At 33.8% G+C, this 16668-nt stretch overlaps 1 protein-coding gene across 3 annotated transcripts in view; it reads right to left on the bottom strand.

The window, feature by feature from the left end:
* LOC126975646 (irregular chiasm C-roughest protein-like) overlaps nt 1-15491 on the bottom strand; it is a 106084-nt gene extending 90593 nt beyond the window's left edge. For all 3 annotated transcript variants that reach the window (XM_050823663.1, XM_050823654.1, XM_050823659.1), the window contains exon 1: nt 15266-15491. The gene's annotated coding sequence lies outside the window, so the exon portion shown is untranslated. The remainder of the gene's footprint in view (nt 1-15265) is intronic.
* Nucleotides 15492-16668: the final 1177 nt, after the last annotated feature.

Below are 16668 nucleotides of genomic sequence, written 5' to 3'. Positions count from 1 at the left end.
TTTTCTTATGTTACGATAGTGAATTTTCATTAAAAATAAATATGGTGGTTCTTAAAAATAAATAGCACTGTTTTAGGGTTCCTATCCAAACATTAACGTCTATTCGTCGACCTGTTTATCAACGGACTATCTTATAATCTGTCAAAGCTAAGCCACAACCTGATGGTTGAACAAGATATTTTGGTCGATGCATCACTCGGATGGTTGGCGCAGTTGGTAAGAGCGCTCGGACAGAAACCGACAGGCGCGAGTTTGAGTCCCGCATCGTCCATGAATTTTGATTACAAATTAAATTTGTTGAATTTACTCCCAGAAGTGAGACAGAAATAACAAACTGTATAGCCTGAAATAAGTTATAGTCTACAGTATGTCTTAATATTATAGCAATAAATATTAATTATTATCATTTATTAATTAAGATTAATTATTTTCTTGAAAAGAACTAGAATTGTTAAGAAAAAACGTTTGTGTGGTAAAGATAGGAAACAACAGTTTGCGACTTACCTCAGGCCATTTAATATTAAATTTTATTGTACAGTATTAGACAGTGAAGAAATATTATTAAAATATAATAGCGTCAATTCTTCTCAGGTCTGAGTACACATTTATAGTTTTTGATGTTCAAAAAGTGATTTTAAATAGCGGTGTAATAGTATTTACTTTAATCGCATAGCAAGCATAAAAAACAAGATGGCAGATTCCAAAATGGCCGCTAACCATTAAAAATAAATAAATATATTATGTTTGCTTATTTTGCAATTTTAGAATTGTTAAGTAAGTTACATCATGCTCTCAGAAGTGCATCAAACCTTCAACTGGTTGCTGTCACGATAAACTAATAGAACAGTACTTTTAATTCATAGCGTCCAAATTTACGCACGCACACATACATACGATTTACACAGCCGCTAAGCAATCTTGGGAAGACAAAACTATTGAGTGCACGCCGTACGCCGCCGATACTGGTCGCTGTAAAAATTAAATTAGCTACACCCCACCGACCGCGTTTGCAATCTTTTTTATGTATCAACCCTAGCGCTTCGCCCAGATGTAGGTATAAATTTCAAGGAGACCGCTGAGTTACGCTGCTAGGTAGATAGGTCAACTAAAAATACCCTATCAATTCTGATCCCCATCATCATTTTTATGACATTAACGGCCGTATCTTTTTTACGTTTAACTTAGAAGTTTAATTCATAGCTTCAAGGGGTTCTAGACTTGTAGAATCGTTTACCTTCAATTCACACGTTCCCGAGATCGTGGTTCTTGACAGACGGATATACGACCGGACTGGGATACAACAAAGTGATACTATTAAAAGAATCCCGATTTTTTCCTTTTTGAAGTTATACTTCTTTAGGCTAGGGTTACTATGGATGCGAGTTCTGACGGATTCGTCAGAAGAAACAAACGCCTGGTATCCAATGACAGTGTTACACTGGCAACGACTAACGCGTCAGAACATGCATCACGTCCGCGTCGTCAGAACATGCATGACGTCCGCGTCGTCAGAACCACTCGAAGGTTCAAACGAATTTGATTTTTTCACACGACCTGCGTCTGCGAATTTCGAGTGATTTGGTTTCCACCATGGATAACGATAAATTGATCAGTCTCGTGTACGAGAACCACCTGTTTGTGGGATATGAGAGACAAAAATTATCACAACAGATATATTTCTCGGCAAAAGTGGGAGAAAGTTACTACAGAACTCAATACTCTACATTTGGAACTTTGTCGTCTCTTATAGAAAATAACTCGTAGACATTCTCTGTATTTCCACCATTTAACAATAATAATTTAAATAATGGACTTTCAAGAAAATCAAATTCATCAAATTCGTCCATCTTCGCTGGACGGCAGAAACGAACTGACTCTCAGAAGTCTCAGAATAACAGAAAACGCGCACAGTGTAAACGCCTTGTTCTGACGAGGTTTTCGTACAAACGTAGAATAGCACGAGGAGTAAATAATTTTAAGGATTTTTGCTTTATTAGGCCAAAGAAGTATAACTTCTTGCGTGCATACATAACTTTTTTAGAGTGATCAAAGTAGTGTTTATTCTTCTTAATTGAAATCAAATAAAACAATCAGTTATTAAATTGTTATATTCAAATACGATGATACGATCTATTCAATAAAATATAAATGAAATTGATTAAAGTCAGCACAAAGAGCTAATTGTATTTATGTTACGCATCAAACGTTGAATAACAGGGATCAATTATTGTAGGTATTCATAATATGATGCCGAAATGTATATGATCTATTAGTGTTCTTGTAATAAATGATTAATATAATATTATTATTGTTGTGTAGGTATACAAAGCCTAAATTTAATAGGTTTTTGGTTCGATTTCCACTTTGTTTCTTGCTAAACACGTACCAATGAGTTCGCTAACTTTATTAGTGGTATCATTAAGAAAGTCTTTTTTTATGAAAATAGGGGACGAGGCGAGGACAACGTTCAGCTGATGGTAATTGATACGCCCTACCCATTACATTGCAATGCCGCTCAGGTTTCTTGAATAACCAAAAACTCTGAGTGGCACTACAATTATTATTGTTCTCATCACCTTGAGACATAACATGTTAAGTCTCATTTGCCTACTGATTTCTCTAGCTACGGCGCCCTTCAGACCGACACACAGTAATGTTTACACATTACTGCTACACGGCAGAAATAGATGTCGTTGTGGTACCCATAATCTAGTCGGCTTCCTATGCAAAGAAATCTTCATTAATGTTAAAGAAGGTACCTTTACCACATGAACATCTTTTAAAAGTTCTTTTGAATTTCGTAATACATTATTTTGTTCTGAACATTCTCTGATGTTGTATAACATATATCGCCCCACAGAAGACCGTCTATAAAATACGAACAATGAATAAAAATATTTCAATATATACTATATTTTTATACATATTATTTGCTTTGAAACATTTCTGTGTAACAGTAAAACCAATATTGTCTCGTATCTCGATGGTATGCGTTCTTGTTTGTAGTAAAAACTCGCCGGCAATTTTTCGGTATCTCTTATTGACTCATTGATTCTACTTTTATGAATATGATACGTCATATAACGAAACTGTAACAAAGTAAGAATCTGTGGTAAAAATCATAAACTTAGAATTTAGTAACTAACTGATTGCTGATGACCTGTGACAGTCCCAAAATTTAAAAGTAAATTTGACTTGGCCATTGCACTAAACAATATCTAATTATAAATAATACTTGACGTGTTCGCTTCTCTGGGCGAATTTTCAAATGACGGAACGTTGGAATTCGAAAAATAAAAAAAATAACAAAATAATTCGAATGGTGGTAGTTTCATGTCGATACGATCAGTGGTTTAGGCTTGAAAAGCCTCAAACAAAGGCCATTTTCATTATTCACTAAAAAATATTTTATAGGAATTCGCCAATAATATTTCAAAACATCAAGAATTATTTCGTAAAAAATGCTCCCTGTATGAAATTGTTAAGTGTTGTAATTGTTATCATTTGCCGGGTCAGCTAGTCTATATCTTAATATATATAAATCACGTGACACGTTGTTTGTCCGCAATAGACTCTTAAACTAATGAACGGATTTTAACGGGGATTACTTCATGGAGTGCAGTTTAGTCCAACTTGAGAGATACGATAGTTTTTATTTCGATTTGGGACCCATAATTATTTTTAATTTTAATATTTGTTTTGTATGGACATGATATCTTCTATGAGAGAATTTATTGACGCACGGTGTGACAGTTCCGCTGTGAAATAATTTCATTGTAACAGGGAGCATTTTTTACGATATAATTCTGATGTTTCGAAATATTATTGGCAAATTCCTATAAAACAGTAATTTGTTTATTAAATACAGAACAACGGCTGTCGGGTCAGTTAGTCTTAATATATATAAATTACGTGACATGTTGTTTGTCCGCGATGGACTCCTAAACTAATGAACGGATTTTAATGGGGATTACTTCATCGAGTGCAGTTTAGTCCAACTTGAGAGATAATATAGTTTTTATTTCGGGTCCCATAATTATTTTTAATTTCAATATCTGTTTTGTATGGACATATTTTCTATGAGAGAATTTAATGACGCACGGTTTGACAGTTCCGCTGTGAAACAATTTCATTATAACAACAGGGAGAATATTTTACAAAATAATTCTTAAAATTTTGATATATTAGTAGCAAATTCCTATAAACAGTATTTTTTTATTATTTACAGAACAATGTCTGTCGAGAAAGCTAGTAACATATAAAACTATTTCCAACCGACTTCAACAAAAAGACCAGGCTCTGAATTCAACATTTGTACCTAAATTGGTTGAAGGGCTTTCCCCTGTTAGTCCTATTGTAAAAAATATTTTATATGTGCCATACAAAGTGACAATAACATAACATAATATTGCAACAGGACTTCTTATACGTCATGAAGCTACATCAGTTCGTAAAAGGGCTTAGGGAAAAGAAGTGATAAGAAACTGCAAGTCCATCTTTTAAATCATATAACAAGTAAGTCTACTTTAATATTACACATCTTTAGGTGGGTTACAGAAAAAATCAAGAACCATTGTAAAATTTGAAGACCTATGAAAGAGCCCTTAACCCTATTACTACACGGCACGTATTCTTTCTCCTTGAATTGAATAATATCAAATCAGTTTTTTTCTTGAATTCAGTAATATTTTTTCTTACATACATCATATTTATATATAGACCTGCTGATATACGGCCGTTTTCAATAACATATCTATCCTTAGTTTAACTTACTAGACGTCGACAAATCTATCCTTTTACGCTTACTTACATTTCAATAACCTATTGACAAATAGCATTGGACTATAATCCCAATATACTATCTACAGGTAGAGATAAATTACTACCTTCTACTATCAGTAATTAGCTGCCAATAATCTGAAGCTGTCCCAATATACCCGATAAGTCATGCAATTTCCATACACACTTCTATCGCTGATAAGCTATACGTTGTTCCTTTGACAGACGGCGTGTACGGATAAGGTGACTTACCGGCGATAAGTTTATTGAGACAGAAAAGTCAACGATAGTTACAATTTTTATCTCAAGTAAGAGATAGACTGAATATTGGGAACGGCTGTAACTATATTGGACATGACTATGGATAGATAAGATCGTGTCATTAAACGCTGACAGCAATGTATCCGTAAGTTAAACTAAGGGTTGATAGGTTATTGAAAACGGCTGATAGTCTATGAGTTACAACAAAACTGGCATTTGTACTCAAAAGAAAGATCACAAATGATCACCAAATTATCTTTATTCTGTAAAAATAAAAGTGTTTAACGCAAAAAAAATCATAGCACTTTTTTATAAACTGGCCTTACAACCGCTTTCGACAACATTCCTGTGCGAATAATTACAAAAACAAAAAACGTTTTGAAATTTAATTCGATCGATACATAATATTGGTGCTCATAAAGTGACCGAACAAAAAATCTCCAAACCACATCTAAGATCTGGTTTCCAGAGAACACCTGCTACCATAATTACAGACGCCTGATTATAAATCTATACGGCCTTATTACAACCGTAATACAGCCTACATTTGATTATAAGAAGCCCTAGCTTGCTTACAAACAAAAAACTGTTTTATACAAATATAAATAGAGTTGTTTTTCCAATTGACTTACTGTGTTAGTTTTTGCTAGTGTAGCTATTTGATTGCTTTTATTGCATTATCTTTACTACAACATGGAGTCGTATTTTTTTCTAAGCTTCCAACATTTATAGGGCTCACTTCATGGTTGGTTCAACCACGAATTCGCAGAAATCCTTTGCATAGAATGGAACAGCGCAGCTAAATAACTGCCCTACTGAGACTTGTGGCTATGAGAAACGAAATGAATTGAAATTTATTGCGTCGACAACAGAATACAATCTAGATATTATATTTATTGTAGTATCTTTTATTAGACTAATTAAAATCAGCATGCAAAAAAATTTAAATTAATAAAAATCCATAAGACTATAAATATTATACCAATTTAAATTGGAGTCCAGGGAATCGTTTCAGGGTTAAGTTTTTTTAAATCTAGCGGTAGATGATTATATAGTTGAATACACATAGCATAGCTAATATTTAAGCACAATGTTGGGACTGTGGCCATAAATTAGTCTATCCGTTAATCGGATGGAAAATGGTTTTAATTGAATGGCATTTTTAAATAAATGATTATTTTGTTTTACAAAACTTCAAATACACATACGTACAGGACAGTTTTTAAGATATCTATATTTTTTTTGACTGTACTCAAACGATTTTTGCATAATTTGAAAGATCAACTATTTGGGTATTCACCACCAAAATATCATAAATGTATATTTAATACTTACAAGTGTTTTAATAATAAAACGAAAAAAGGGATATATGGCCAAGGTACAACATTCCCTATGTACCTACGCCAGTACTATAGTGTACCTAGAAATTGGGGGTAATTTATGGAAAATATGACTATTCTTAACTAAAACTGTTTTATTTTTTTTAGTAACATATTTAAAAAAAATAGCTCATAAATTCTGAACAAAATCAGAATGATATTCATAGTTTCTTTTTTCTAATGAGACAAAGCTTTTTATATTTTATTAGGAATATTATATTACGTGAATCTGAAATAATTAAAAGAAATATTCTCCTGGCCAAAGATCAACATCTAAATGTACCTTGGCCACTGACCAAGGTACAATTGATTGACAGTGACCGAGGTACAACACTACTCTAATTTCAACAAAACGGTGGATTTCAAATAATTTGGGGTTAATTATCTTGTACATACTTACTTACTTAAATACTGGGCTCTGAAGGACATATTCAAAAGCAGCATGCCGATCAAAATTAAAACCAAAGTACTAAACACGTGCCTAATACCGTGCCTCACGTATGCTTGCCAAACATGGAAATTCAACAAAAAAACAAAGGACAAAATAATTGCATGTCAGCGGGGTACAGAACGCAGTATGCTAAATATTAGAAAAATGCAAAAAATAAGGCACACCAAAATTAGAAACATAACCAAGGCAAGAGATGGATTAGAACACGCGCGGTCACTAAAATGGAGGTGGGCCGGACATGTAGCGCGTCTACGTGACAAGAGATGGACGAAAACGGTGACCACATGGGCGGGCCACAGGGAAAAAGAAAGAGAGGTAGACCTGTAGCTAGTTGGGAAGATGACATCAAAAAAACAGCTGGTCCCAACTGGATTCAAGTAGCCCAATCTAGAGAGGACTGGCTATCTTTGGAGGAGGCCTTCACCTACAGAGGAGTTCTTACAGAATGAAGAATAATAATATAGGATTAAGGAAAAACTAACACAAGTAAATTTTAGGAACCAAAGTTAATTACTAACAAAACTAATTATCGTATGTAGGTAAACTAACTTAATGTAATATAACTTCATGTTTTAGAAGCTGTAAGAAATAAAAGGCTTTTTTATTTTTTATTATCTCATAACTTTATGATTGTTTTAATACTAGTTAAAGAAAAGAACTAATGGCATGGCATATTAAAGTTCAGTGACTATTATAAAACGTAACGTAAATGACTAATTTCAAATTTAATAGTCAGTAGTGACGTACAGAATACACTAGAAAATAGAATTTAACATCGCGTGTATTTTTGAAACCAGCCCATAATGGCCTAGGTACACATAGTGCCAAGTTACAACAGGTATCCCCCACAAAGTTATAATATCTTAAAATTAATTATCTAATGCATACTGGAATAATTCGAACAAAACCGCTGAATACGCCAGTCAGCTAAACTTGAAAAGTAAATATAAATCTTATTAAAATATGTACACGTTTCTAACTAGGTAATTAATTTAATTATGATTTTAATCGGATTAAATTAAGTATTCAGCAAGCTATGTTGGTCTCATCTAGCGGTTTGCTTTACGCCTCGAATTTGAGAGAAAAATCAAATTTTACTTTATACTTTGTTTTACACATTAAATATTATTATTGAACGACATCTTGGATTTACTGTGAACAATATTCCAATCTTAGATTTTAACGTCTAGATAAACTATGACAGATGTGAAAACGTCGAAAAATCTCTATTTTGAGCAATGCAAGCACACTAATACAAAGTGAAATACAAATCGCGAGTGTAAGACATAGCTTGTCACGCATACTAAAGTAATAAACCTGGCCTGTTTTCATGGTTTGTCTAGCAGCAAGAGACTCTATCTAAACGTATAAAACATCTAAGGTTCGCAAGATCCAATTGGTCAATTTTATGCCGATTAGGATTCTTGGAAAACCCAAAAAATTTGGCACTGCAATAATTGAGCTCAACATATATATTACATATGTTAATCTTTATATATATATTTCTTGTGTGCGTGTGTATGTCACTGAACTCCTCCTAGACGGCGGGACCGATTTCAATGAAACTTTCTGTGTGTCTTCGGGTGGATTCGACAATGGTTTAGATTCACAATTGAACTACCTCCTAAACGGCTGGACCGATTTTGATGTTATTTTTGTGTGTTCCAGTGAATTTGAGATTGGTGTGTGTCTTCAGGTGGATTCGAGAATGGTTTAGGTTCACAATTAAACTACCTCCTAAACGGCTGGACCGATTTTGATGACTTTTTGTTTGTTTCAGTGAATTTGAGATTGGTTTAGATTCTCAATTACGTCCATATAATATAATTCTCCTGCTCATGTGTATGTTACTGAACTCCTCCTAACGGCTGGACATATTTTTCAAATTTAAGACGTGTGTACAGGACAACGTCTGTTGGGTCCACTAGTATATTATATATTTCTTTTGTGCGTCTGTTGTAACTGAACTCCTCCTTAACGGCTGGACTGATTTTAATGAAACTTTCTGTGTGTCTTCAGTTGGATTTGAGGATGGTTTAGATTCACAATTGAACTACCTCCTAAACGGCTGGACCCATTTTGATGATTTTTTGTGTGTTTCAGTGAATTTGTTTAGATTCTTAATTCCGTCCATATAATATAATTCTCCTGCTAATGTGTATGTTAGTGAACTCCTCCTAACGGTTAGCCGATTTTACAAATTCTAGACGTGTGTACTGGACGTCTGTCGGGTCCACTAGTATATATGTTTATATATTTATTTGATCTCAAGTGTTCATTGTACAAAGAGTTGTTTTAAATAAGAGCGTAAACTCGCCATCAGCAGTTTGGTGAGAACAATATATTTAGTTCTAACTTTGTATACTGTTTTATAAATAAACTAGCTGACCCAGAAAACGTAGTATTGTAAAGTAATTAAAAAAATTTTAGGCATGCAACCGATTTCCAGACCTACCAAATATATCGACAACTATAAATATTGTATTCGATTGCCATCTTGCAACCCTATTGCGGATGTGTGGGTGGAATAGAATGTTATAAAAATCGCGATAAAAATATAGGTGATAATCGTAGAGGGTTGAAAATTTAGGGTTGTAAGTATTTTTTTATGTTGTGTCATAAAAAAAAAATTGTCCTTAAAAAATAACTTAGGGGTGGACCGGACCTCCCTTAACATTTAGGGCGATGAAAAATAGTTGTTGTCCGATTCTACATCCTAGCGTGCACGCTAAGATTCACGAAAATCGGTCTAGCTGTTTCGGAGGAGTTCAATTACGTACACCGTGACATGAGAATTTTATACTGGGTGGGCGAGAAGTTGACGTCCAAAGCTAAAATTTGATTTAGGCATAAGCCCCATTTTTTTTGATACCTTGAACATTTTCATGAATTTAGCTGGAGCAGTTATCTTGAACTTACGACTCAATTCTAAACTAGTTCCGCATTGTCTAAACAATTCATAGTTTCTTATGTGGTTATTGCAGCTGTAGTTAATAATTATCGACCATAAAATTAACTAAAAGTGTTCAAAAAAAATAGAAAAAAGTCTTAAACCTCAATTAGGTGAAAAAAGCGGATAAAAGGGGGAAAAAAATTATTATCTCCCAAACTACGCAAAATCGTATAACAACATAGGGGTGATTCGGAAACTCATCACTATGAGGCTTTCAAATTTTAGCTTTGGACGTCAACTTCTCGGCCACCCTGTATATAAAATTAATTAAAAAAACATAAAATTTTATGTCTCATTAGCCCAGTCATTTTATAAGATACGACGCTCTATAAACTGAAAACAATAATACTTGCACATTACTAGTTGACGTCAGAAGATGGCGCCAATGTGGCCTATCACTGTCTGACCACCTAGCCGGAATCCTGGACTTTTATGGACAGACCAAGTTACTTATAGGTATACAGGTTTCCTAGGTACCTTTCGTGATTTGTGTTTATGTAACGGATTATTTCAAAGTAATTTTTTAAATGCACTGAAAATTTGAAATGAAATTAGATTCTATAAGATTTAATAAAGCTTACCAGTAAAATTCTCATGTTTTATTAAATTCCCTACATAGATACATACAATTTCCTCCTTAATAGGTCAATTTAATGATCTACTAAGATTAACAACGAAGAAAATAATATTTTGAACTTGTTTTTTTTTAAAGTTTTCTAAAGTAAGCCTTACAAATACGCTAGCAACTTGCTAAAACGTATAAAAGGCATTTATTTTTTCAAAATTGATTCCTTTAGAATTATTTTTGATGTCATTTCTAATATACTAAATACTACCACATCATAAACCTGCCACTTCGGAAACAAACGGCGCTCTGACAAGCGGCGCAAGAAACTCTCCAAGCATTCTTTTTTTGCACTCTGAAGGTATACCTGATAATAATATGCAAAATGTTGACTATATCGCTGACAACACTGTCAATACAATGATAATTCTCAAGTTTTCCGAATGTCAAGTAGCCTTGCAAATAAACTCGGGAAACGTTATGCGTCCGAATAAACCAATCATAAGCAAAAGGCCTATTTGTAAACATTTTGCATTTTCTTGGTTTATTCTCTTTTATAACTTTATACCAAGTATATTTGTAAGTTCATAAGTATTTAATTATAGTGATAAATGATTTGTCATCCTGAGGTGCAAGATGTTAAGTTGCTTCTTTGCACCGGATGTCGGGTAGATGGGTAGGTACTTCAGCAGCCCCTTTTCTTGGCCTCAAGTAATAGTGTGCGAGCAGTGTATTGTATTTCGGTTTTAAGGGCGCCGTAGATTACTGCGCTAATGAGAGGAGACTTAACATATTATGTCTCAAAGTGACGAGCGTAATGGCCTTTACACATGGTCGAATTTGATACGGTTGGACCATCGGACGGTACGGTCAAAGAGGATGTATATACTACGTAATTAGAGGCTGGACTGCCTTATTAAAAATTGATATTTAGTTTACTATGAAACGTGCAGTGATTGATGACATATGTTATAATTAATAGGAATATCGACGTAAAAGAACCAAAATGGTGTCTAGCCAGAGTATTATGTTGGGAATTTTTCTTCTCGATGCTGGTATTCTCTAGACACCGAGACACAGACTTTGAGAATTAACTATTCAGTAATTGAAATAGATATCTAATTCCCCAAGTCTACTGTTACCATAAACATTGGCAGTGAAATATATATATATATATATATATATATATAAGTATGTAAAAATTATACAGTGTCGTGATTGGCCACGAAGTATAATCCGGCTCAGTTTGAAAGCGAAAAGTTGCTTAAAACGTAGTGGATCTCCGTTTTTTTACAAGATTACAGCCGTCATCTGTCAATCTATCAATGACTGCACGTTTCATACAATCGAGTGAATCGCTTTTTGCTTAGAGAGTTTCGCTACCTCTTTCGGGTTGTACACAGTACTGTCCGGACGATAATAATATTAATTGTTTGCGATGGACAATGTCACAAAACATATAATAAAGTCCGCTACCAGACCGCGTTCGATAGTTCGGCCGTACCAAATCCGATCATGTGTTTAGGGTATAATTGCGGTGCTTAGAATATTGGGCTTTTTTCAAGAATCCTGTGTGGAATAGTAGTCGGCAGGGCGTATTACTTACATTCCGCTGAGCATTTTGCTTGCTTAGCTTAATAATAATGATTTATTGAAAACGAAGGACATATCCTATCTTGTTTGTGTGGTAAAGGTTACTATAAAATAAATGACTTTCTTAATGATACCACAGATTGGGAATAGAGCGACCGCCCTCAGGCTATTAAATAATAAGTTTAATTGTACAATGTTACTTTGTTTCTTTGTAAATGTTACTTTAATTGTAAAACATATTTTTGATGAAAAAAAAAGCCCGCTGAGTTTGTTGCGGCCATTCTTGGCCTGAGGCATTCATTTTGGAATGGGTGGTAGTTTTTTGATTTTCAATAAGTGATTTCACATCCTATTTTGAATAATAATATTTGAATTTGAAATTGAACTTGTGTGAAAGGACGTAGACAAACTGATCTAAATATTAATTATAATAGAAATTGACAATGTTGATATTACAATACTTTAAGGTTTGGTAAGGTATTATCTTTGATAGGGATGTTCATTTCTCTGGACACATTGTTAAGTTATGCTCTAGAATTGGTAGATTTATGTATGTACTTAGCAGACTGAGGCGAATTGCTTATAATACTTATGTTACCTTTAATGGCGATTTTCTTTGTTTAATGTTTACTATAGTGGACACGTTGTAAATTATTACTAATATATAATATGGTATAATATGATTTAATGATTTCTTCAAAAAAAAAATTTTTTTTAAAAGAAATTTCACACTATAATGTTTCCGATCTATGCTAAACAAAAATCGCAGCCGCCAGCTAAAGCCAAATAAATAAATACTAATAAATAACTTATTATAAATAGAATACTGTTTTTTATGAATTTGTATCCGAATTTGTCAATAATATTTCATAACATCAAGAATTATTCCGTAAAATATGCTACCTCTTGAAATGAAATTGAATTTGTTTCACAGCAGAACTGTCACAACGTGCCTCAATAAAATCTCTCATAGAAAATCCATACAAAACAAATATTTGAAATAAAAATAAAATTAAGGTTCTCAAATCGAAATAAAAACTATCCTATCTCTCAAGTTGGACTAAACTGCACTCCATGAAGTAATCCCCATTAAAATCCGTTCATTAGTTTTGGAGTTCACTGGAAACAAACATCAGGACACTTGATTTAAATAGGTATATTTTTATATTAAAATAAGGGACGGGACGAGCATGACGTTCAGCTGATGATAATTGATACGCCCTACCCATTATAATGTAGTGCCACTCAGGATTTTTGAAAAACCCGGAAAAAAATTCAGAGCGGCACTACAATTGCGCTCGTCACCTGAGACATAAGATGTTAAGTTTCATTTGCCTAGTAGTTTCACTAGCTCCGTCGCCCTCCAGACCGAAATACAATAATGAAATAGGCGTCGTTGTGGTACCCATAATCTAGCCGGCTTCCTGTGCAAAGGAGCCTCCCACTGGTAAATATACTGGTAAGTATTAAGATAAATATTAATGTATTTTACTTTAAATCCTTTTCAGTGATTAAAACACGTGTGTAATTTTCTTAACCCGATGTTTCGAGATCTTTCCAGAGCAACGTCTCCATGGGGACTCTGAGGTTGAGAGGTATAAAAAATAAATGTAACAGTTGTTGCTTAGATAATTTATACATCTAGATAGAGCCTTGCTAGACAACCGATGAAAACAGGCCAGGTTTATTACTTCAGTGTGCGTGATAAGCTACGTCTTACTCGCGATTTGTATGACACTTTGTGTTAGTGTGCGTGCATTGCTTAAAAAAGCGTTTAACTGTCAACCGCATTTATTTATACGTTTTCATAGTTGTCACAGTCTATCTAAACGTACGTATAAATATAAGAGTTGTTGATTGGTAGTTTAGCACCCAGGTATATTTGCTATACCTAAATGGACCATGGATGGGTTTTGTTTAAAGTTACTGATAGCATCTTCTTCTTTTCTATATAGCTAGTTATTATACCACGTGTTGTAATCTTTAAATATTGGGGCAACGAACTACCCTACACAAATGTAAGGATGAAGTGATGTTCCATTTTTGGATCCGATTTTGTGTTGCATTTGTGAAACTTTGTACAGTGCAAAGATACTTAAAATAAAAACTCAAGTGGCAGCACATTATCAATGGAAGTGATCACCTATTATCCAGTAAATACTATGTAAATCCTTTACTCCATATAAAATATTGTTATACAGATCAAAACAGACTCCGTTTTCCTTTTCGTAGGTAGACTAGTTTTCTATCTAACTTTGGAAACTTTTTATATTTGTGCAAAACAGAACCCAAAATTGGTTTATTTATAAATTATTTAATATCAAAACAAACAAACTGATAGCATGATAGTGGCATTCATGTTTTCATGAGACAAGCGTCAGTCGACGATTATGGAACAACTAACGCCATCTCTTGAGAATACAAGGTAAACTTCGCAAATAGCAATAAAATTAATTGATTGACTGAAAATATTGTATATGTACCTAAATAGGTAGGTATACATACAAATATTTTGCTTGTATTACTATAATAAGGTTATTAGTAATACAAGCATTTCAGAATCGCTTTGTGCACTATTTTTGTATTACCACCCTTTCAGATAGTTTCTCAGCCTTCTGTAGGGCTGCTACCTGTACTCCAAAATAGAGTATTCTACTCTTTTATATATATAAAAGAGTACGCTAAAACACTATTTTTTGTAAAAAATGAATTAAGCGCATGCCTGTTAACATCAAAAAATACTTCCTATTTGTTGAAACAAATAAACTTGTTGGTACCCATAGCCAAAACGTTAATGTCATAAATGTAGTAACTAAGTACTTTATGTAAAAAATAATCGTGGATGTGACAAATTATTGGAGGAAACACAAGTGTTGCCAACCCTAGCATTCTGGTGAACAGAATTGGCAAGAAATTTACCAATAAGTTTATTTCAATTCAACACAATTTTTAACAAATAATATTTTTCGCAATCGCTCGTTATTTCAATTAAAAAATCTACTACCAAATTTTTAGAATATTTACCCGAATGGTACAAAAATAGCGGATAAATAAATCCCGCCAAATTACCTAAAACTCAATAATGATATATTATAATTTAATAATTTATAAAAAGATTTCAAAGATTAATTTAACGTAATATTATTTAAGATACTACAAAAAAAATAACCCAAAAAAAACAACTAATTTTAACAATCTAAACATAAAATAATCACTGTATTATCATCAGAAATAAATCAATTTTATCAACTTTTAAAGAAAAAAATAAAATTAAATCCACAAACCTTCACGTAAAACAGCAACTTTTCAAAGAAGTTTTAAATCCACAAAATAAACAAATAAAAAGTTTTTTCTCACTCTAAACTCACGTCAATACAGAAAATGTCAAAAAACAAAATTGTACAATTCACAAACTGTCACAGTGTAGCGTATCATCAATACACAAACACGAAACAAATATTACAAGCAAACTTCGCAAGATGGCGACCAAAGCACGCGACCATTCGTCACACGGTGTGACAATAGACTGACGTTTATAAGAAACTGCAGTTACGACGGCTTGAGGTGCATTTCACTGTATACTTTTTCTGTTATATGAAATGTAATATTTCCTTGGTAATTTGCATTCCAGGTATGATTAATATGAGCCTATTTGTTATGTAGTTCCGTAGTGTGTGGCTTTGTAAACTAAACCAATGTAAATAGATATTGAGGTACTTAGGTATATTTCTAAGTGAACTTTATAACGTTTTAGTTGCTATATGTTAATTTAACATATTTTTTGTAGGAATGGAGATTACGATTTATTTAATGTTGGAGCTTTTTTTTAAAGTTAACCATGTGCTTCCCTGTTTATCCCTGCCCTGTCAGGTCCAAGGCCCAAGGGTGTCGTAACAGGCGACTTAGGGCATTTACCAGTGGGAAGCTCACACAGGATGCCGGCTAGATTATGGGTACCACAATGGCGCCTTTTTGTGTCGTGAAGCAGTAATGTGTAAGCATTTCTGTTTCGGTCTGATGGGCCTAGCACACCCGAGGTTCGAGTCTCCTTACGAGACGCCCCGCGACTGTTGTTGCGTAGTCTTTGCGGCCTCCACGGCCCACGTCCTATGTCGCTGTAAAAGCTTTCAGGGCTAACAGCATAGAGGAGGTTTTTAGTCAGTATAGGTTATCCTCTGCGGAGACACTCGAGTTCGACATATTAAGCCCCGCTCCGGGGCGTAAATACGTGACTGTATTTTCCTCCTCCCAAAAAAAAAAGTCTGAAGGGCGCCGCAGCTAGTGAAATTACTGGGCAATTGCGTTCGTCAAGACGACGAGCACAATTGTAGTGCCGCTCAGAATTTTTGGGTTTTTAAAGAGCTCTGAGCGCACTGCTCATTGATACGCCCTGCACATTATAATGGGCAGGACGTATCAATTACCGGCAGCCAATATTGTTAATGCTGCTTGTTATCAGCCGAACACCCTGCTCGTCTTGCCCTTAATTGTCATAAACAAAAAGAATAAAAAAAGAAAATATGGTATTGACATTCCATAAAATTTGGTTATACTTGTAAGAAAGTTCCTTCAAAAGTACATAATGGGAGAAACCAATTAAAGCCATATATATCCAGAAGATGACATTTCAGTATTAACAGTTTTTTTATAAAAATTAAAACACGAGAATAATCTCATCCAAATTATT

Source organism: Leptidea sinapis, chromosome 2 (genome assembly GCF_905404315.1).
Source record: "Leptidea sinapis chromosome 2, ilLepSina1.1, whole genome shotgun sequence".
NCBI classification, from domain to species: domain Eukaryota; kingdom Metazoa; phylum Arthropoda; class Insecta; order Lepidoptera; family Pieridae; genus Leptidea; species Leptidea sinapis.
This window is presented reverse-complemented; position numbering and strand designations above follow the sequence as displayed.